Raw genomic sequence first — 24,030 nt, 5'->3', positions numbered from 1 at the left:
ACCCCAGGATCGAACCCAGGTCTCTCGCATTGTGGGCAGATTCTTTGCTAGCTGAGCCACAGGGAAACTCAATATATTCTATATTACACATCACTAATCCTTCCCTAATATGCTCTTTCCCCTAAATTTTCTTGATAGAGTTTTTCATCTATAGAATTTCCATTAGATTCTTTTCTCTGGTGAAAATCTCAAACTCACCTTCTGTGATTTCATCTTTTTCTCTGACTTCTTGATCTTATTAATATATTGTTGTTCACTCACCAAGTGTTGTCTGAGTCCTTGCAACCCCATGGACTGCAGCATGCTCAGCTCCCTGTCCTTCACCATCTCCTGGAGTTTACCCAAACTCAGTTCCATTGAATTGGTGATACCTTCCAAACATCTCATCCTCTGTCACCCTCAATCTTGACATGTCCTTTCCAAGGGCACTTTAGCAGCAGCATCCTTTAGGATTTTAAATAACTCAGCTGGATTCCATCACCTCCACTAGCTTTGTTTGTTGTAATGCTTCCTAAGACTCAATTGACTTCACACTCCAGGATGTCTGGCTCTAAATGAGTGACCATATCATCATGGTTATCTGGGTCCTTAAGACCTTTTTTGTATAGTTCTTCTGTGTATCCTTGCCACCTTTTCTTAATCTCTTCTGCTTCTGTTAGGTCCTTTCGAATTTTGTCCTTTATTGTACCCATCTTTGCATGAAATATTCCCTTGGTATCTCCAATTTTCTTGAAGAGATAGCTAGTCTTTTTCATTGTATTATTTTCCTCCATTTCTTTGCATTGTTCACTTATGAAGATTTTCTTATCTCTCCTTGCTATTCTCTGGAACTCTTCATTCAGTAAGTACATCTTTCCCTTTCTCCTTTGCCTTTCTCTTCTTTTCTCAGCTATTTGTAAAGCCTCCTCAGACAACCACTTTGCCCTCTTGCATTTCTTTTTCTTGGGGATGGTTTTGGTCACTTTACTCTGTACAATGTTATGAACCTCCATCTGTAGTTCTTCAGGTACTCTGTCTACCAGATCTAATCCCTTGAATCTATTCATCACCTCCACTGTATAATCATAAGGGATTTGATTTAGGTCATACCTTAATGTCTGGTGACTCAACAGTAAAGCATCTGCCTACAATGCAGGAGACCTGTATTCAATCCCTGAGTCGGAAAGATCCTCTGGAGAAGGAAATGGCGACCCACTCCAGTACTCTTGCCTGGATAATCCCATGGATGGAGGAACATGGTGGGCTACAGTCCAAGGGGTCGCAAAGAGTCAGACACAACTGAGTGACTTCACTTTCACTTTCTTTCTTATAGCTTAATGTCCTATAGCTTAATGTCCTAGTAGTTTTCCGTACTTTCTTCAGTTTAAGCCTGGGTTTTGCAATAAGGAGCTCATGATCTGAGCCACAGTCAGCTCCCAGTCTTATTTTTGCTGACTGCATAGAACTTCTCCATATTTGGCTGCAAAGAATATAATCAATATGATTTCAGTATTGTGCATCTGGTGATAACTCTATGTAGAGTCATCTCTTGTGTTGTTGGAAGAGGGTGTTTGCTATGACCAATGTGTTCTCTTGATAAAACTCTGTTTGCCTTTGCCCTGCTTCATTTTGTACTCCAAGGCCAAACTTGCCTGTTACTCCAGGTATCTCTTGACTTCCTACTTTTATATTCCAATCCCCTATAACGAAAAGGACATATTTTTGGTGTTAATTCTAGAAGGTCTTGTAGTTCTTCATAGAACCATTCAACTTCATCTTCTTTGGCGTTAGTGGTTGGGGCATAGACTTCGGTTACTGTGATGTTGAACTGTTTGCCTTGGAAATAAACTGGGATCATTCTGTCATTTTTGTGACTGCACCCAAGTACTGCATTTTGGACTCTTTTATTTACTATGAGGGCTACTCCATTTCTTCTAAGAGATTCTTGCCTAGTGGTTTTGGTTTAGTCACTAAGTCATGTCCAACTATAGCCTGCCAGGCTCCTCCGTCCATGGGATTCTACAGGCAAGAATATTGGAGTGGGTGGCTGTTTCCTTCTCCAGATTCTTGGCTACAATAGTAGATATAATGGTTGTCTGAATTAAATTCACTCATTCCCATCCATTTCAGTTCACTGATGCTCATTCTTGCCATCTCCTGCTTGACTGTGGACCTAACATTAATGGACCTAACATTCTAGGTTCCTATTAAATATCCTGTAAAGAGAAGACTCTTTACAGCATCAGACTTTGTTTTTTCCACTAGACACATTAAAAACTGAGTGTCATTTCCACACTGGCCCTGCTACTTCATTCTTTCTGGAGTTATTTCTCCACTCTTCCCCAGTAGCATAATAGACACCTACTGACCTGGGGGGTCTCATCTTCCAGTGCCATACCTTTTTGTCTTTTCATACTATTCATAGGGTTCTCAAGGCAAGAATACTGAAGTAATTTGCCATTGCCTTCTCCAGTGGACTGCATTTTGTCAGAACTCTCAACCATGACCCATCTGTCTTGGGTGGCCCTACATGGCATGTCTCATAGCTTCATTGAGTTACACAAGATTGTGATCCATGTGATCATTTTGGTTAGCTTTCTGTGAATGTGGTTTTTGTTTTGGAGGTTGTGGGATTTTAGTTCTTGGTTCTTCTGTCTGCCCTCTGATGGATGAGGATAAGAGGCTTATTCAGTTCAGTTCAGTCGCTCAGTCGTATCTGACTCTTTGCAACCCCATGGACTGCAGCACACCAGGCATCTCTGTCCATCAGCAATTCCTGGAGCCTACTCAAACTCATGTCCATCGTGTTGGTGATGCCATCCAACCATCTCATCCTCAGTTGTCCCCTTCTCCTCCTGCCTTCAATCTTTCCCAGCATCAGGGTCTTTTCCAATAAGTTCTTTGCATCAAGTAGCCAAAGTATTGGAGTTTCAGCTTCAGCATCAGTCCTCCAATGAATATTAAGGACTGATTTCCTTTAGGATTGACTGGTTGAATCTCCCTGCAGTCCAAGGGACTCTCAAGAGTCTTCTCCAACACCACAGTTCAAAAGCATCAATTCTTTGGCACTCACTGAGTGCAGAACTTTCATAGCATCATCTTTTAGGATTTGAAATAGCTCAACTGGAATTCTCTCACCTTCACTAGCTTTGTTCATAGTCACGCTTCCTAAGGCCCACTTGACTTTGTATTCTAGAATGTCTGGCTCTAGGTGAGTGACCACACCATTGTGGTTATCTGGGTTATGAAGATCTTTTTTGTATTGTTCTTCTGTGTATTCTTGCCACCTCTTCTTAATGTCTACTGCTTCTGTTAGGTTCATACCATTTCTGTCCTTTATCGTGCTCATCTTTGCATGAAATATTCCCTTAGTATCTCTAATTTTCTTAAAGAGATCTCTAGTCTTTCCCATTCTATTGTTTTCTTCTATTTATTTGCACTGATTTCTGAGGAAAGCTTTCTTATCTCTCCTTGCTATTCTTTGGAACCATGCATTCAAATGGGTATCTTTCCTTTGCCTTTAGCTTCTCCTCTTTTCTCAGCTATTTGTAAGGCCTCATCAACATAAAAGATAATGCTGTGAAAGAACTGTACTCAATATGCCAGCAAATCTGGAAAACTCAGCAGTGGCCACAGGACTGGAAAAGGTCAGTTTTCATTCCAATCCCAAAGAAAGGCAATGCCAAAGAATTTCAAACTACTGCACAATTGTACTCATCTCATACACTAGCAAAGTAATGCTCAAAATTCTCCAAGTTAGGCTTCAACAGGACATGAATCATGAGCATCCAAATGTTCAAGCTGGATTTAGAAAAGGCAGAGGAACCAGAGATCAAATTGCCAACATCCACTGGATCATCATAAAAGCAAGAGAGTACCAGAAATTCATCTATTTTTGTTTTATTGATTATGCCAAAGCCTTTGATTGTGTGGATCACAACAAACTGTGGAAAATTCTGAAAGAGATGGGATTACCAGACCACCTGACCTGCCTCCTGAGAAATCTGTATGCAGGTCAAAAAGCAAAGTTAGAATGGGACATGGAACAACAGACTGATTCCAAATCAGGAAAGGAGTAAGTCAAGGCTGTATATTGTCAGCTTGCTTATTTAACTTATATGCAGAGTACATCATGTGAAATGTTGGGCTGAATGTAGCACAATCTGGAATCAAGATTTCCAGAAGAGATATCAATAACCTCAGATGACACCACCTTTATGGCAGAAAGCAAAGAAGAACTAAAGAGGCTTATTACTATAGTTATTTTAGTCTTCCTCAGCTAATACCTGCATCTAAGTCACCTTTATATCTGTTCCATTTCTTTGTTTTCAATCTTGATTTCCAGTCATGTGTCCCCTTCTTTCACAAGAATAATTTTCTTAATTGAATGATAAAGAGTGTGTATGAATAATTGTAGAAGTTCTACAGAAAGGCATAGCAAATATTAGGTTTTGAAGGCTGTATATCATCTGTATCTCATATGTTTCTTTTTTCTTTCTCTTTCTTTTTGATAAAAACCCTTTAAAAATAGTTTAGTTTGTATGGGCAAAGCAGTACGTGTGTCTCAGCAGCCATGGTTTGCCAAGTCCATGGCCTGAATAGTGAAGTGATTTGCCATTGCCTTCTCTAGTGGACCGCATTTTGTCAGAACTCTCCACCAGTGTTCATGGTGATAGGTGGTGTGTTGGTAAATAGTTCAGTGCTGTGAAATCTTGAAAGGCTGGGAGTTAGGTGGTGGAAATGATGAACTAACAAATAGGATGCCAATGGTACAGATGTAGACATCTCTCTGAGAGCAGAGATAAAAGAGAGGCAAGAAGGGAGTTGGCAACTAAACAATCAACCACTGTCAAGATTAGAAATTTTCAAGATGTCAGTTTAGGACAAGGTCAAAGGTAAAGCTAGAGTGAACAAAATAGGAATTAGGTTTGTTATTTTCTTGATAAACATATTTGTACAAAACTTCTACAGAGTTTATACTGAGGCAGCAAAGTATATTTTGTAAAAAAATTTTTCAAACTGCAATACTAGTAAAAAGTATATTTGAAACTTGTAAATTTCTGATTTGCCCTTAGAATAGCACTGAAAAAACAACACTTCTTACATCATGTTTTGATACAAAATCAATCAAATAATAACATGAATTTTGAAATGACTAAATATATTTTTACATAGCAGATTATTGAACATCATCATAGACTAGTACATAAATAATAATGCTCAAAAGTTAATAAACACATTCATATGATACACAGTATTATTTTCAATAGATTAAATACTATAGCTTCCCCACCATGATCCTTTGACCTGTATCTGATGCTGCTGCTGCTAAGTTGCTTCAGTCATGTCCAACTCTGTGTGACCCCAGAGATGGCAGCCCACCAGGCTCCCCTGTCCCTGGGATTCTCCAGGCAAGAACACTGGAGTGGGTTGCCATTTCCTTCTCCAATGCATGAGTATCTATAACAGCTTAAATAGATATTTATTAAACCTAATCTTGAATATTGGACACAGAACTGGTTCCAAATAGGAAAAGGAGTATGTCAAGGCAGTATATTGTTACCCTGCTTATTTAACTTATATGCAGAGTACATCATGAGAAACGCTGGGCTGGAAGAAACACAAGCTGGAATCAAGATTGCCGGGAGAAATATTAGTAATCTCAGATATGCAGATGACACCACCTTTATGGCAGAAAGTGAAGAGAAACTAAAAACCCTCTTGATGAAAGTGAAAGAGGAGAGTGAAAAAGTTGGCTTAAAGGTCAACATTCAGAAAATGAAGATCATGGCATCTGATCCCATCACTTCATGGGAAATAGATGGGGAAACAGTGGAAACAGTGTCAGACTTTATTTTCTGGGACTCCAAAATCACTGCAGATGGTGACTGCAGCTGTGAAATTAAAAGACGCTTACTCCTTGGAAGAAAACTTATAACCAACCTAGACAGCATATTGAAAAGCAGAGACATTACTTTGCCAACAAAGGTCTGTCTAGTCAAGGCTATGGTTTTTCCAGTGGTCATGTATGGATGTGAGAGTTGGACTGTGAAGAAGGCTGAGTGCCAAAGAATTGATGCTTTTGAACTGTGGTGTTGGAGAAGACTCCTGAGAGTCCCTTGGACTGCAAGGAGATCCAACCAGTCCATTCTGAAGGAGATCAGCCCTGGGTATTCTTTGGAGGGAATGATGCTAAATCTGAAGATCCAGTACTTTGGCCACCTCATGCGAAAAGTTGACTTATTGGAAAAGACTCTGATCCTGGAGGGTTTGGGGGCAGGAGGAGAAGGGGACGACAGAGGATGAGATGGCTGGATGGCATCACTGACTCGATGGACGTGAGTCTGAGTTATCTCCAGGAACTGGTGATGGACAGGGAGACCTGGCGTGCTGCGATTCATGGGGTCGCAAAGAGTCAGACACGACTGAGTGACTGAACTGAACTGAACTGAACTGAATCTTGAATATATATATATGGGAAAAAGTCTTACCTTTCTTATGTAGAAGTTGTTATTATTAATATTTAGCTATTTTCCAGGTAAAACATTTTGACATTGAATACTATTGCAAAATACTTTTTTTTCTTCACTCTGGAGAATCTTATCTTCTATTATAGAGAGTTCACGCTTCTTAACAGTAGATAGATAGAACAGTGGTTGATCACCTTAATATAAACAGGCACTGTGCAGAATTAAACTGGGTAGAAGTCTGATAACGTTCTGTTTATCTCTGCTATTCCTCTGGCCCTCCAGCATTTTTAATTAAGAGCATGGTATATAACCTGCAGATCCCTCTTCCTGGTTTGTCCTATACTCTAGTCGTTGTCTTGTCAGAATTTCTACTCTGCTGTCCAGGGGCTTTCTGCTCAGATTTTTAGTCTCCTAGACCAGGTATCCCCAGTATTTGGAAAATATCCTGAGAAGAAACTGGCTCTGTGCTGGAAACTAGCAAAGCCTCTCTGTCCACGGTGGCCCTCCACCCTACAGTGGCCATCCTCACCATCTGCATGCCCAGCAAATTTGGCCTGAATCCTTGGTTCCCTGCTCATGCCCAGAACTGGTGCATTTCCCCAGGATAAGCTGGCAAAGTTCAGCTCACTTCTCTAGGTTGATTCCCTTTTTCATGTTAGCCTTTTTGTTTCTAATTGGCTTCTGTTATTATCCATCTCCTTCAAACAGATGATTTCTACAGTCTATTTGGCTGTCCTAGTTTTTCTAGAAGTGCTACCCTGCCATGAGCTACCCTATCCCTCTGGTAGCAGAGCTCTTTAAGATGGTCTAATAATAAGCAAAAAATCATCAGTTTAGCCTTCCACAGTCTGACCTCTATCTTTATTCCAGTCATATCTCAGCTATGCCTGAGTGACATGATTCGGTTCTAACTTGCAAGTGCTCCAAATAATCTCTCAACATCACTCCTTAGAGTTCTTAATCTAACCTCTCTGAATCCCTGGTTGTAGAAGTAAGATCTACTTAACTCTTCTCCGTAGTCAAATGCTCCTTGAAGTTAGACAGAATGAGTAATGCTTGTGTTTACATTTTCTGGTGTCTCATCATTCAGAGCTATAAGCATGGCAGGAACCCAATAAATATTTGATGATCTTATTTGAGTAGCCTTTATTTAGTATTTTGACACCCTTTGCTCTTTCTTCTATGACCCATTAATCTAGGAAAGTTCAATTCCAGATAAGTCTTTTATCAGCTATGATTTTGCCTGGTGAAACTTCAGATTTTGAGCTCATTGACCTTCAGGTTAGCCATATAGAACCAAATAAACAGAAAATACGACATCTAAATGAATTTTAGTAACTGAACAGACCAGAGAAATTAAAATCTTTATCTTTGACATATTCTGAATTTAATGACTAATATAGTTTGGAATTTAAATTCAGATACATTATTCTTTAAAATGTCCATAGGAGTCCAGATGGCTATTTCTTATCAGCTAATAAAAATAGAATTTATTATTAACACTTTTATCTGTTCTTTCCCTTTATGAGTTTTTATTATAAGGATGGACAGTGTGTCTGCTGGTGAAAATTCTGCCATTAATACTTTTAAAGATTTAAGTTGGAGCAAACGAGACTCACAGAAAGTTATTTTATCCATGACATGGTTTTAGCATTTTTCTTTAAAGAACAAGTTCATCTTGATACCCTTTTTTTAAACTGATTCAGAAGGAAAAATATCTTAAAGAAACAATATACAATGGCAACAACTATTGTTTCTTAGAAGTTTATTATGTTGACATCCCTGTACTAAGCATTTTTCCTGTTTATATCTCCTTTAAAATTCACAATAACTTCATAAGGTGGGTATCCTTATAACTGTTGTAATTATACATTTATGATTATACACTAACCATTGTAAATGAGTCTTGGAATAATTAAGTAGTTTGCCAAAAACCAAACACTTAACAAGTGCCAGAATGAGAGTTGTACCAAATTTTGTCTGAATTCCAAAGCCTGTACACTTAACATATAAGCTGCTGGCCTTCTACCAAGAGATGGAAAGTCACCAAAAATGATTTATGAAGGAAGGAATCAAATTAAAATATTATAGCATGAACATGTGTGATTAAGTGTTGACCTGAATTGGGTTAATAAAATATAAATTAATTTTGACCATAAACTAATATGAATGGCCCCATTTTACATAGAAAAGTTCATGAATTAATAAAATTGAAACATTTTCCTAAAGCTATCTATACCTGAAAAATGTCCGTTATTAGACGTAATATATGTCACAGATATAAGAATTCATTGCTGTTGACTGTAACAAATCTGAAGTAAGCATGCCTGGGGAACTGGAGAGGATTCTTCAGCAGTCTGTCTTACTTTGGACCTAAAAATATCATATGGAGTAAACTCGTAAGGGAAGCTTGATCACGTGTTAAAATAATCATTTTCTGAAGGGAAAGGGAATTTCAAATAGAGGGTAGGAACTGTCACTGAAATTCAGCTCCTGGTCCATTTCCTCACTGATTTATCTGTAAGAAGAAAAAAAAAATCAGAATAACCATTGAACTGTGTAAGGCAGCACAACAAAAACATAAGAAATAAGAAAAAGGGGAGAGGGTCTTTTCCCCACTCCTGCTGAAAGTCAGCTGGCCTCCACGTAGGACCAACTTCTAAGAATGCGGTGCGTGGCTGGTATCAGTGTCTCATAGGCTGGACACCTCCCATGAAATCATCAGCATCAGCCATTCCCCGTTGGCATAGATAATTGAGTGAAGAATCAGGAGCCCAGAGGGGGAACACATCCAGCCACTACTGAACCCACATTTGGTGAGACTGCTCATAAATCGCTTTGAGGTGTTATACTCAGAAATAATTCACAGGAGCCTATCAGTGATATACCATATGCCATGCATGGTAGTGGTTGTTGTTTAGTCACTAAGTCATGTCTGACTTTTTGTGATTCCATGGACTGTAGCCCTCTAGGAGCCTCTGTCCATCAGATTTCCTCAACAAGAATATTGGAGCCATACATGGTACAGTGTTTAAAATAATGGTCATTAAATATAACGGCGCCATGGGGTAAATGTTTTTTAACTATATCAGTTCAGTTTAGTCACTCAGTAGTGTCTGACTCTTTGTGATCCCATGGGCTGTAGCCTTCCAGATGTCTCTGTCCATGGAATTCTCCAGACAGGAATACTGGACTGGGTTTCCATCCCCTTCTCAATATCAGGCAAAAAATCACCAAGATTAAATCAGTAAATATGTAACCCTGACTGGATTGCCTGGTACACTATACTTTTTCTTTACATGATAAGATGACCTTCACTCTTCACATTAGGTCAAATCCTTTTGTTTTAGAATTCTCTGGTACCCGGATTTCCTTTGTCTTTAATGCAGCAATACCTATGTCATATTATTCAGCATACATGGGCTAATTATGTATTACTCTATATCCTCAACCCAAGTAGAGTGACAAGCATTCAGAAATACTTCATGTGAACTATGTTCTCTGAAACCAAAAGTTTCTCTCAGATGCATATATCTAACAATGACTTATGCATTAACCTAGTGTATTATTGGACCACCTTTCCAATCATATTTACATTGTGGATATCTTGCTTATATAAAAACACTTATATACAAACAATTTAAATTTTTCCATCCTACAAAGCAGATAGGAAATATTTGAGGATCCAAGAGAGACTGCCATCACCTCCTGAGTCAGACCACATCAAGGGTCACATACTCTGCATAGAGTATATTTACATCTCATAGCATAGTTTTATTCTTAATATTTTAATTTCATTGCTTTAACTTTTTATTTTATATTGAAGTATAATTGCTTAACAATGTTGTGATAGTTTCAGGTATACAACAGAGTGATTCAGTTATGCACATACATGTATTTATTCTTTTTCAAATTCTTTCCCTATTTAGATTGTTATATAATGTTGATCAGAGTTCTCTGTGCTGTACAGTAGGTCCTTGTTGGTTATTCATTTTAAATATAGCAGTGTGCACATGTCAATCCCATAGCATAGTTGTAATATGAATTTTTTAAGCCTTTTGCATTTTCCAGTTTAGCTTTATTCTATTGATTAACAAAAATAAAAAGATAAAAGGAAAATTTTTAAAAACATAAGCCCTTCTGTAGGACAAAATAATTATTTTAAAAATGAATTGAAGACCATTACAACAGTTATTTTAAACACATGTAAAATGATCATTAATTAAACCTCCAAATTTGAATTGTTATTTAAAATATATTTTTCTTTTTTTAAAATAAATGAATCTACTTGTAAATAACAATTATTTATTTTCTTTTATTAAGTAGTAAAAACTATTAAATAAACTTCTATTCTTGTAGGATCCATGTTCCTGTTTTTAAGAGAGTTCTACAGTAGGCTATTGATATGTCCAATAATATACTGTGTTCTTTCACCTACTTTACAAGATCTGTCACTTAACTTTATCTGTCTTTATCGTACGCTTTCAAGTCCTGGCAACCACATATCAGTGTCATCCCATTCATGATTTAATGCATTATAATACAGTTCTTCTTTTGCAGCAAATGTCTACCTATGTAAACCTACTGGTAAAATTAAAGGTTTGAGTAAGGAACAAATAGATAAATGAAATTTAGAAAAAGGATTTCCTTGACTGTTTCAATCAAAAGTTCTCTATTCTCATAAGTATAGATTATTTCTATGTATTAGAATATATGGTCCTAACTAGAGGGGTCAGTTTTTCATTTCCTATTTGTAAAACTATTTAAATAATAATCTTTACATTGAGCAGGACAAATGCAAAAAAAGCTTAAACAGTAAACATCTTAGATTTAGAACTTTGAATATCAAAGTAAGTTTAGTTTTTTAATAGTGTAGCTTAGCATGTTTTAAATCTTCTGTTCACTCTACACTTTCATTTGTCTACTTAGTTAAGAGCTTGTTCTCATTGAAAGCCAGCAGCTTTAGGAGAAAATGAATTGAACCAGGCAACAGAAGTTGTCAGTACTACTACCATAGTTTCACCATTTAATTGAAGGAGTGATCTTAGCTAATCATAAGAGGCCCAAATCATCAGCTGTAAAATGGGGATTGGATGAATTATCTTCATGTGCACTCCCAACTTTAACATCTACAATGAGTTTGTGTTTGTGTGTGGGGTGTATGTTGCACAATGTACAGCCTGTAAATATTTTTTGAATCCATAGAGCCTAGAACACTGTCTGGTCCCCAGGGGTATTGGGTTTTTTTGGTTTGTTTTTTTGTTTTTTTGCATAAAAGTAGTAAGGATCAAAAGGTACAATGGCAGTTGGGAAGGAAAAAAAGGGTGTTTAGAAATGTGGAATTAAAAAAGACTATTTCTACTTCTGCTTTATTGACTATGCCAAAGCCTTTGACTCTGTGGGTCACAACAAACTATGGAAAACTCTTCAAGAGATGGGAATACCAGACCACCTGACCTGCCTCCTGAGAAATCTGTATGCAGGTCAAGAAGCAACAGTTAGAACTGGACTTGTAACAATGGACTGGTTCCAAATTGGGAAAGGAATACATCAAGGCTGTACATTGTCACCTTGCTTATTTAACTTATATGCAGAGTACATCATGAGAAATGCTGGGCTGGAGGAAGCACAAGATGGAATCAAGATTGCCAGGAGAAATATCAATAACCTCGGATATACAGATGACACCACCCTTATGGCAGAAAACGAAGAACTAAAAAGCCTCTTGCTGAAAGTGAAAGAGGAGAGTGAAAAAGTTGGCTTAAAACTCAACATTCAGGACACTAAGATCATGGCATCTGGTCCATCACTTCATGGCAAATAGATTGGAAAACAATGGAAACAGTGACAGACTTTATTTTTTTGGATTCCAAAATCACTGCAGATGGTGACTGCAGCCTTGAAATTAAAAGATGCTTCGTCCTTGGAAGTAAAGCTATGACCAACCTAGACAGCATATTAAAATGCAGAGACATTACTTTGCCAACAAAGATCCATTTAGTCAAGCTTTGGCTTTTCCATTAGTCATGTATGGATGTGAGAGTTGGACTATAAAGAAAGCTGAGCACCAAAGAATTGATGCTTTTGAGCTGTGAAGATTCTTGAGAGTCCCTTGAACAGCAAGGAGATCCAACCAGTCCATCCTAAAGGAAATCAGTCCTGAACATTCATTCAATGCTGAAGCTGAAACTCCAATACTTTGGCCACTTGATATGAAGAGCCAACTCATTTGAAAAAACCCTGATACTTGGAATGATTGAAGTCGGGAGGAGGAGACAACAGTGGATGAGATAGTTGGATGGCATCACCAACTCAATGGACATGAATTTGAGTAAGCTTCTGGAATTGGTGATGGACGGGGAAGCCTGGCATACTGTAGTCCATGGGGTCGCAAAGAGTCGGACATGACTGAGCAACTAAACTGAACTGCCTGCCTATTGAGTAGACCTTTCAATGCGAGGAAACAATATCACAGAAAGATTTGTGGAGATATTTGCTGTTGTTTTATATTTAGCCACCCCCCCTCCCCCACATCTGGAACAGTTCACTCACATTTGAGGCACAGCATTTCTAACAGTTTCACAGGTGCTCCATCGAGGTACCGTTTTCATTTCTTAGCAAGGAGCACCGTTGTTAGTTTGTTAACAGTTTTTGCTTCTTAGTGTCTCTGGGTTTTATTTTCTCTGTCCATTTTTTTAAACTTCATTCACATTCAGGGCCACTATTTTAAAAGAAATTTTAGTCTCATCTCTTTTACTGAGATTTATCTTTCAACAAGGACCAATGAGTATTCACTTCACCAATCCTGCAGAGTAGGCAGTTCTTAACTGAGTTCTCACCGAAAGGAGAATAGGTCCCTAGAATACAACCTTCTTTAACATGCAGAGGGTGGTATCGTGAGAGTGGCAACAGATGTTTGCTAATTATGATAGAAAATGGTGGCTCACTTGTCTAGCTTTTATTTTTCTTAAATGTAAATGATCTTAAATTATTAGGTGTTCAACTCATAGGTGAAAGTTAAGCTAACATTTCCAAGGAAATTTAGAAGCAATTTATATGGCACCCAGGCAATTTCTGCCTTCGAGTATACTCAATTTTTTATTTTAATGCTGACACCTCAAGCTGGAAGGCTTTCAGTTATGATTGAAGTTAAAATAACACAGTGGAGGTAGGTGAATAAACTGTTACAAAAGACATGATGAATGTCCAGAAAACAGTGTCTATTATATGCAAGAGAAAACACACTGAAGAGAAGAAAGTGAACTTGCAAGATGAGTTGAGGGGGAAAAAAAGACAACTAACATGCAGAAAAATGAATGTAGATGGGGAGAGAAGAGATATTTGTTCAAGAAAAACAAAGACAATCTTCTTTCTTCATTACAGTTAATAAGCTTTAGAAATCTTCTTTCTTGCCTTTTAGCAGTGTCTGTTAGCACCTTCAGGTTGACTGGTCCAGGTGAATTAATTACATGTTTAAAGAGAGAAAATTATTTTTGAAATGGAAGATTCACTATATCCATAGGCATGAAATGTATACTGACTTTGTGGTGAACAGGAGAGCTAAGAAAGTATCTTTCCATTCTAAGGTGACAGTTACTATGATTATTTATTTGTTTAGTTGTGCTATGTTTTTTTCCTAAATTATTTGAGGGAAAAACAATTATTCAATGAAGGAAAACCTTTGTGACAGTATAAATGGAGTAGTTAGATGAACTTTGCAAAATGACATTTCAAAACTGGTAGTACAAGCATTGTAATGGTTTGCCTCTATAATATCAGTGTCCTTATATTGAATCACTTACTACTCAACAAATCATTGTTGAGAGCAAAATTTTGTAGCAGGTGCTAGTCTACACCAAAGATGGAGGAGTTTAAGAAATTGCAAAATAACCTCCACTTAAAGGCTGATTTTTAGGTAAGGAGACACAAAATAAAATATATACATAGCTTGCCCTAAGTGCTATAGAGGAGAATAATGAATGGTAAGGGCATAGGACTAAAAGAGATGGAGACAGGACTGTGGTTTAAATAGAGCGACCAGGAAAGTCACTGAAATACATCTAAGTAAATATCTGAAAGGCATGAAGAAATTAGTCATAAAAATACCTGGGAAAGCATTGAATTAGCCTAACACACATAAAGTACTAAGGCCTGAAGTCAAGAGCATATTTGGAGTATCACAGAAAAGACCTAGAGGCCACTGATAGGATATGCCCATTACATAGTAAGATGAGAAGCTGTAGAAGGCTTTGAGCAAAGAAGTAACATAATAAGTTTTAAGTTTTCAGAGAATTGTTTTAGCTGTTCTGTGGGAAATAACTGTTGTTGCCCAAGGAAAATAAAAATTGTGAACAGTTAGGAAGTACTGGAACAGTCCAGACAAAATATAATGGTGGCATGCACCAAAGTGGTAGCATGATAAAAAATGGCTATGGTGCTCTTTCTCCTTCATGGATCACAGCTTTGTCATGGTGAAGGGGCTTGTGTAACTCAGTGAAGCTATGAGCCATGACATGCCGAGCCACCCAAGATGGACTGGTCATAGTGGAAGTTCTGACAAAACGTGGCCCACGGGAAAAAGGAATGGCAAACCACCCCAGTATTCTTGCCCTGAGAACCTATTGATAAGGCAAAAGATATGACATCAGAAGATGAGTCCTCCAGATTGAAAGGTGTCCAATATGCTACTGGTAAAGAGTAGAGGGCAATTACTAATAGTTCCAGAAAGAGCTATTATGAAGAGACTTGGCCAAAGCAAAAACCACACTCAGTTCTGGATGTGTCTGGTGGTGAAAGTAAAGTCTGATTCTCTAAAGAACAATATTGCATAGGAACCTGGAATAGTAGGTCCATGAGTCGAGGTAAATTGGACATGGTCAAGCAGGAGATGGCAAGAGTGAACATCAACATCTTAGGAGTCAATGAATTAAAATAGGTGGGAATAGGTGAATTAAATTCAGATGACCATGATATCTACTGCTGTGGGCAAGAATCCCTTAAAAGAAATGGAGTAGCCTTCATGTTCAATGAGAGTCCAAAATGCAGTACTTGTGTGCAATTTCAAAAATGACAGAATGATCTTGGTTTGTTTCCAAAGCAAACAATTCATAACCACAGTAAACCAAGTCTGTGCCCCAACTGCTAATGCTGAAGAAGCTGAAGTTCAATGGTTCTATAAAGACTTACAAGACTTTCTAGAACTAACACCAAAAAAAGGTCCTATACATCACAGGGGATTGGAATGCAAAAGTAGGAAGTCAAGAGGTACCTGGTGTAACAGGCAAGTTTGGCTTTAGAGTATAAAACAAAGCAGGACAAAAGCTAACAGTTGTATCAAAAGAACACACTGGTCACAGCAAACCTCCTCTTCCAACAACAAAAGTGACTACTCTCTACGTGGACATCACCAGATGTACAATACTGAAATCAGATTGATTATGCTCTTTGCAGCCAAAGATGGAGAAGCTCTATACAGAGACAAAAATAAGATGTGGAGCTGAATGTGGCTCAGATCATGAGCTAATTATTGCAAAATTCAGGCTTAAGCTGAAGAAAGTACAGAAAACCACTAGGATATTCAGATATGACATAATTAAATCCTCCACTGTATAAGCATTTATACAGTGGAGGTGATGAATAGATTCAAGGGATTAGATCTGGTAGTCAGAGTGCCTGAAGTACTATGGATGGAGGTTCATAACATTGTACAGGAGGCACTGACCAAAACCATCCCAAAGAAAAAGAAATGCAAGAGGGCAAAGTGGTTGTCTAAGGAAACTTTACAAGTAGCTGAGAAAAGAAGTGAAAGGCAGGGAGAAAGGGAAAGATATACCCAACTGAATGCAGAATTCCAGAGGATAGCAAGGAGAGATAAGAAAGCCTTCTTAAGTGAACAGTGCAAATAACTGGAGGAAAACAATAGAATGGGAAAGACTAGAGATCTCTTCAAGAGAATTGGAGATATCAAGGGAGCATTTCATGCAAGGATGGACATGATAAAGGACAGACACAGTAAGGACCTAATAGAAGCAGAGGAGGTTAAGAAGAGGTGGCAAGAATACACAGAAGAACTATGCAAACAAAGTCTTACTAACCCAGATAACCATGAAGATGTGGTCACTCACCTAAAGCCAGACATCCTGGAGTGTGAAGTCAAGTGGGCCTTAGGAAGCATAGCCACGACCAAAGCCTCGTGAAAGTGATGGAATTCGAACTGAGCTATTCAAAATCCTAAAAGATGATGCTATTAAAGTGTTGCACACAGTATGTCAGCAAATTTGGAAAACTCAGCAGTGGCCACAGGACTAGAAAAGGTCAGTTTTTATTCCAATCCCAAAGAAGGACAATGCCAAAGAATGTTCAAACTACCATACAATCATGCTAGTTTCTACATGCTAGCAAAGTTATGCTCGAAGTTCTTCAAGCTAGGTTTAAGTTTCCCAGATGGCACTTGTGGTAAAGAATCCAAGTGCCAATGCAGGAGACATAAGAGACATAAGTTCAATCCCTGGGTTGAGAAATTCCACTGGAAGAGGACACAGCAACACACTCCAGTATTCATGCCTGGAGAATCCCATAGAAAGAAGAACCTGTTGGGCTACAGTTCATAGGGTCACAAAGAGTTGGACATAACTGAAGTGACTTAGCCCACACACAGGCTTCAGCATTATGTGAACCGAGAACTTCAGATGTACAAGCTGGGTTTAGAAAAGGCAGAGGAACCAGAGATCAAATTGCCAACACTCACTGGATGACAGAAAAAGGAAGAGAATCCAGGAAAACATCTACTTCATTGACTATTCTAAAGCCTTTGACTATAGAAAATCCTTAAAGAGATAGGAATACCAGACCACCTTATCTGTCTCCTGAGAAATCTGTATACAGATTGAGAAGCAACAGTTAAAACCAGGCATGAAACAATGGAGTGGTTCAAAATTAAGAAAAGAATATGACAAGGCTAAATATTGTTTTAAAATACCCTGTTATTTAACTTCAATATGCAGAGTACATCATGCAGAATGCCAGGCTGGATGAATCACAAGCTGGAATCAAGATTGCCAGGAGAAATATCAACAACCTCAGATATGCACATGATACCACTCTAATGACAGAAAGTAAAGAGGAACTAAAGACTCTCTTGATGGGGGTAAAAGAGAAGAGTGAAAAAGCTGCCTTAAAATTCAACATTCAAAAAACTAAGATTGTGGCATTCAGTTCCAGCACTTCATGGCACATAGTTGAGGAAAATGTGGAAGCAGTGACAGATTTTGCTTTCTTGGGCTCTAAAATCAGTGTGGATGGTGACTGCAGCAATGAATTTAAAGACGTTTACCCCTTGGAAGAAAGCTGTGATGAACATAGACCCTAGCATATTAAAAAGCAAAGAAAACACTTTGAAGACAAAGGTCTATGTAATCAAAGCTATGGTTTTTCCAGTAGTCATGTATGGATGTGAGAGTTGGACCAAAAAGAAGGTTGAGTTCCAAAGAACTGATGCTTTCAAATTGTGGTGCTGGAGAAGAATCTTGAGAGTCCCTTGGACAGCAAGAAGATCCAACCAGTCAATCTTAAAGGAAATCAACCCTGAATATTCGTTAGAAGAACTAATGCTAAAGCCAATACTTTGGCTATCTGATATGAAGAGCTGACTTGTTGGAAAAGACCCTGATGCTGGGAAAGATTGAAGGCAAAATGAGAAGGGGGAGGGAGGGGTGGTGCAGAGGATGAAATGGTTAGATAGCATTACCAACTCAGTGGACAGTTTTCTCTCTCTTTAGTCGCTAAGTCATGCCCGACTCTGGTGACCCTATGGACTGTAGCCTGCCAGGCTCCTCTGTCAATGGGATTCTCCAGGCAAGAATACTGGAGTGGGTTGCCATTTTCTTCTCCAGGGGTCTCCCTCACCCTGGGGTCAAATCCAGGTCTCCTGCACTGCAGGTATATTCTCCACCAACTGAGGTATGAGGGAAGCCCAAAGTGAAAGTGAAAGTTACCCAGTCATGTCCAACTCTTTGTGACCTGATGGACTTAGTCCATGGGATTCTCCAGGCCAGAATACTGGAGCGGGTAGCCTTTCCCTTCTCCAGGGGATCTTCCCAACCCAGGGATCTAACCCAGGTCTCCCACATTTCAGGTGGATTCTTTACCAGCTGAGCCACAATGGAATGAGTGAAGGACAGGGAAGCCTGGCGTGCTGCAGTTCTCAGGTTTGCAGTGTCAGACACAACTTAGGGACTGAACTACAACGTGGCACTCTTTGCTGTAATGATGATATTGGTTATTTAGAGACTAACTCTGAAACAGAGATGCAGGAGACAAAATAAAAATGATTCTGTGAAAGCTTTTAGGAAGTGAGCATATAGCAAGGACATTCAGAGTAAATAATTATCAGAGAAAGCAAAAATCCCAGAAAGGTAAAACAGGACACTTAAGATGCAGTGGCCCAAAGGGCATTTACTTATACTGTAGGCTAGCTGATAAGGTGATGGACTCTGAAGGAGAGGGAGTAGAAATGAATGCCAGAGGGTATTAATGGCAAGAACCCTTAATAGAATATATTATGGGATAGTATGGAATAGTATGTATAATAAAGTAGAACCCTGAAAGACAAGAATTTTATTATGCTAAAAATGACCCAGAAGTTAAATCAGTCCTTTTCACTCCCTGAGGATTTAGCAAAGAGATGGAAGGAAGGAAAGCAGAAATATTCCAATCTCATTTGAGGGGTTCAAAACCAAATATGTATTTTTGGCTAAATGAATTAACTAACCCATGAATGTGTTTACTGTATGAATGTTAGTTTTATACTTTGGAGTTCTGGAATAAGATAATTTCTCTCTCTCAGTTAGGAGTACAGTGGAACCTTTCCCTACATGAAAGAACCATTTCTGGAGACAAATTTAGCCATTTCCATGATCATGATTTTTTATTTATACCCAATTTATATATAATTTTAATAAATATATTTATGATTGTGTTAATTTCCAAAACATTGAATGTGAAGATTTTGAAGGCTTTAGGACAATAATATGCTATAACTTTTTGATCTGAATATATGATATTCAATTTAGTTGTTTTTTTTTTAAAGAAATGAAGCAATTTAACTGAGAAATCATGTAGACTTTGTTTTGACTCTACCTTTAAATGTACACAATGGTCAATTTTAATTTCTAAATTAAATTGCTTAGCTCACCTTGTACTGTTATAGCTTCAGAAAGAACCCAAAGAACCTTCATTCTTAAGTTAAAAGGAATCAGAATACATAATAATTGTTACTTACAGTGAGAAAACGTCTTATGTTGTTAAAATAATCAGATGATGAATTGGACACTCTTCATGCACAAAGAGTTTTCAGATTCTGAGAATCTGAGTGTTATCTTCTGTTATTTATCTATGATGAATAAAATAAGAGATCTCTAATTACTAGGTCAGAAGCCAGAAATTATTTAAATATAGGTCCCTTAATTTAAGATTGGAGTAAAGCTATTCAAGCACACAAAAAAATATGCCTGCTTTGAAATATTATTTCCTTTAAATATTTTAAATATATTCAGGAGATATTATGGTTGATATCTTATGTGAGAAAACATAGCTAGCTAGGAGGGGTGGAGATCAAATCAACTTAACCATGTACTTTAATCAGATAACTGTAATCATACAAAAGGCTGTATGATTGTAATCATGTGTCCTGTGAAAATATTTCATTAGGAACTACTGGATTTATGACAATAGTGATCTTAAAACTTTTCTTTTGGAAAGAAGATAAATTATAGATGGACAAAATCTGGAGTGTATGAAAGTATCCAACATATTATAAAATTAGATAAACAGTATAAAAATTTTGATCTGGGACTTATTCTATAACATTTTATATATGCTCCTTCCCTGACTCAACCCCCAAAAGCACTATCAAAAATTCACTGTATCCTTAATTCTAGCCAACTCTTAAGCATCCTTCAAGTGCCTGCTCGAACCTCACATTCTCACTTTCACTGCACCTCAGACTAGGTTGCATTTCCCTGTTTAACAGCACTGCCACTGCCCCACCACCAGCTGCTTCATCTGTCTCCTCTGGGCGCCTCTTTACTGAGGCCCTGGCTTCCAGTGCAGGCCCGACCTAATCTATCTACACCTCATAGCCAGAATGATCTTTTAAAATGCTAATTTGAGCATGCCAAAGCCCAGATTTAAAGCCTCGTATCCCTGGCATATTTTTTAGGATAAGGTTTAAAATCTCTAATGTGGTGTACACATTCTAAGATTGCAGAGTGCCCAAGCACTCCTCCAGCCTTCATGACTGCCATGCCTTGTTCTTTGTGTTCTAGGCATATTGGGCTCCCTTAACTTCCTTCCGTGTGCTCCCTGTTCTCTCATATTTTAAATGCATTGGTTTCCTTTCTGGAACCCCTTCTCTCTATCCTTTATCCTAGCCAACTCTAACTCATTTTTCAAGTTTGGGTTATACTGTACTCAGAAAGCCATTCACGGCACCCCAGACAGGTCACATTTCCATAGCCCTCTGAATTCTCCTCACGCATTTAATTACAAGTGTATTCTCCGTCTTCTCTATTAGAATTTAGCATCTAGGATCTGAGGGACTCTGCCATTTTCCCCTGTACTTGGCATATAATTAGCATGTAACAAATGTTTGCTAAATAAATGGATAGATTAATGACCTGACAAAACTGGAAGAGTAACCCTTGTACTGCATTGCTGTCCACTTAGTATACCAGCAGTGTGTCACTTAAGATGCCATTGGCTTTGCCCTCAGGTAAGTGGCCTTCTACCTTAGAAGATGGTTGTCATACTTCTGGGCATCACATGCAAAAAGGATTATACCCAGTGGAAAAGAAGCAATTATTAGAGTGTTTTGGGTTTTTTTTTTTTATAGCAAAAACAACTTTTTCCCAAAACCCCTTATAAGAGTTCCCTTCACATCTCATTGTCTGGTCTACCAAATTTCAAAATCTAAATAACTATAGTTGATGTGTTAATTGTTCTTTCAAGCAGCAGTGGTCTTCAACAAGGAAGCAGTTAGTTCAGCACACAAATGATAGAGTCACGTAAGTACCTTTCCTTAAGACAATACGCAGTTTCCTTCAGCATGCAGACAATATGCTTTATGCTTACTTCCCACTATGTCACAAAGAATATACATGTACTCAAGAGTTAAGCTTTTAAAAAATCAATAATTCCTACTCCTTCAGCAAGGGAAATTTTTAAGTAAACCTGTCTATGTGTATGTGTATATATATGTGTGTGTGTGTGTTAACTTATTCTTACTGCAAATGTGAATCATAGACCAGAGGTCAGCAAATGATGGTCAATAGGTCAATTGCAACCCATAGCTACTTTTTTTAAAAAATGACGATTTCTTGGAATACAGCCATATCCATTTATTTATATATTGTCTACAGATGTTTTGCTTTTAAATTTCAGGGTTTAGTAATTGAGACAGAGACTATATGGCCTACAAAGTCTAAAACTTTTCCTTTCTGGACCTTACAGAAAAAAAAAAAAAAAATACTGACATTTAGCACAAAAAAGTACAACAAAAACTAGTAGAGTTTGGTGTCACTGCCTTATTTGGGGCTAAGAATCTAACAATTTTACTTGTCATGGCCTCCGCACAGTCAAATAAAATGCCAACTCAGTGAAAAGGGCAAATAGCATCTTATTATGAAAATCAAACCATCTTCACGGACACACTAAATGGTCTTAGGTACCCCTTAGACCAGTACAGGACACTTTGGAATAATTCTCAGATTACAATGTGCATTCATATCAGAATCTAATATAAATTAGTAGTTTTACCTCTTCTTAGACAATGCAAAATTTTAGAATATTTTAATTCCATTTGTTCCATTCACAATTGTTATGTCATTGTGATAGGGATTTTCTCTGTATTTAAACTCTACAAGACATAATTGTTTTTAAGCAGTTGAAGTGAAGTGAAGTGTTAGTCACTCAGTCATGTTGACTCTTTGTGACACCACGGTCTGTAGCCTGCCAAGCTCCTCTGTCCATTGAAATCTCCAGGCAAGAATACTGGAGTGGGTAGCCATTCCCTTCTCCAGGGGATCTTCCTGACTCGGGGATTGAACCCAGGTCTCCTGCATTGCAGGCAAAAGTTAATATCACTCAAATATCTTTTCAAATATTGCTTCCTAAATCTCCAACCTTTTCTCATGGATCACTGGCCAATCATCTGAAAAACACTGTAGGGTATCTTGTTTGATCTGTGGCTGGTTGTAGTATATGCTCTACATTTTTATTTGCTTGAAAATATCTGTATTTCACTTTCATATTGGAGGATGTTTTGCTGAATAAGGCATAGTATATTCAATATGCTGAAATGAAGTACCTTAATGCTAGCTATGATTCCATTGCGAGTTGTTTGAAATAGTTTCCAATGAGGAATTAACTGACAGTCTTGTTCCTGTAAAATGATCTTTCTTTGCTTTTGACTTTTTTTTTTAGTCATTTTTCTATGATGATACTCTAAAGAGTATCATTTTCCTTATATCTATAATTCTTTGCTTTGTGGAAATGTTTGCTGCCTTTATCAGTCTTGGGAAATTTTTAGTCAGTTAATCTCTTTAAACTTTTTTTCCATCATGTTCCCTCTCCCAGTCCCTTCTAAGACTCCAGTTATACTAATTATATACTTTTCATAGTACCCCCTTTATCTTTTATGCCCTATCTGTATTTGCAACCTTACTTTTATCTGTATTTCAGTTTGTATATTTTTTCTGACTCCTCCACTAATTCTGTCTTCAGTTGTGTCTAATAGAATTCAAACCATTGTATTATACTCTTAATTTTAGGAATTGTATCTTCCTTTTGTTTAGAATCTCCATTAGGTTCTTTTAATATAAATTTATTTATTTTAATTGGAGGCTAATTACTTTACAAAATTGTATTGATTTTGCCATACATCAACATGAATTTGCCACAGGTGTACAAGTGTTCCCCATCCTGAACCCCCCTCCCACCTCCCTCCCCGTACCATCCTCTGGGTCATCCTAGTGCACCAGCCCCGAGCATCCTGTATCATGCATCGAACCTGGACTGGCGATTCGTTTCGTATATGATATTATACATTTTTCAATGCCATTCTCCCAAATCATCCCACCCTCGCCCTCTCCCACAAGTCCAAAAGACTGTTCTATATATCTGTGTCTCTTTTGCTGTATCACATATAGGGTTATCATTACCATCTTTCTAAATTCCATATATATGTATTGCTGCTGCTGCTAAGTCACTTCAGTCGTGTCCGACTCTGTGCGACCCCATAGACGGCAGCCCACCAGGCTCCCCCGTCCCTGGGATTCTCCAGGCAAGAACACTGGAGTCGGTTGCCATTTCCTTCTCCAATGCATGAAAGTGAAAAGAGAAAGTGAAGTCGCTCAGTCGTGTCCGACTCTTAGCAACCCCATGGACTGCAGCCCACCAGGCTCCTCCATCCATGGGATTCTCCAGGCAAGAGTATATATGCATTAGTATACTGTATTGGTGTTTCTTTCTGGCTTACTTCACTCTGTATAATAGGCTCCAGTTTCATTCACCTCATTAGAACTGA

General features: G+C 38.0%; 1 protein-coding gene across 2 annotated transcripts in view; it reads left to right on the top strand.

Moving 5' to 3' along the window:
• LOC129646351 (uncharacterized) overlaps positions 1–24,030 on the top strand; it is a 572,274-nt gene that overhangs the window by 505,226 nt on the left and 43,018 nt on the right. The gene's annotated exons all lie outside the window — the stretch shown is intronic.

This window comes from Bubalus kerabau, chromosome 3, assembly GCF_029407905.1.
Source record: "Bubalus kerabau isolate K-KA32 ecotype Philippines breed swamp buffalo chromosome 3, PCC_UOA_SB_1v2, whole genome shotgun sequence".
NCBI lineage: Eukaryota > Metazoa > Chordata > Mammalia > Artiodactyla > Bovidae > Bubalus > Bubalus kerabau.
The sequence above is the reverse complement of the archived record's forward strand: the minus strand, read 5'-3'. Positions and strand labels throughout refer to the sequence as shown.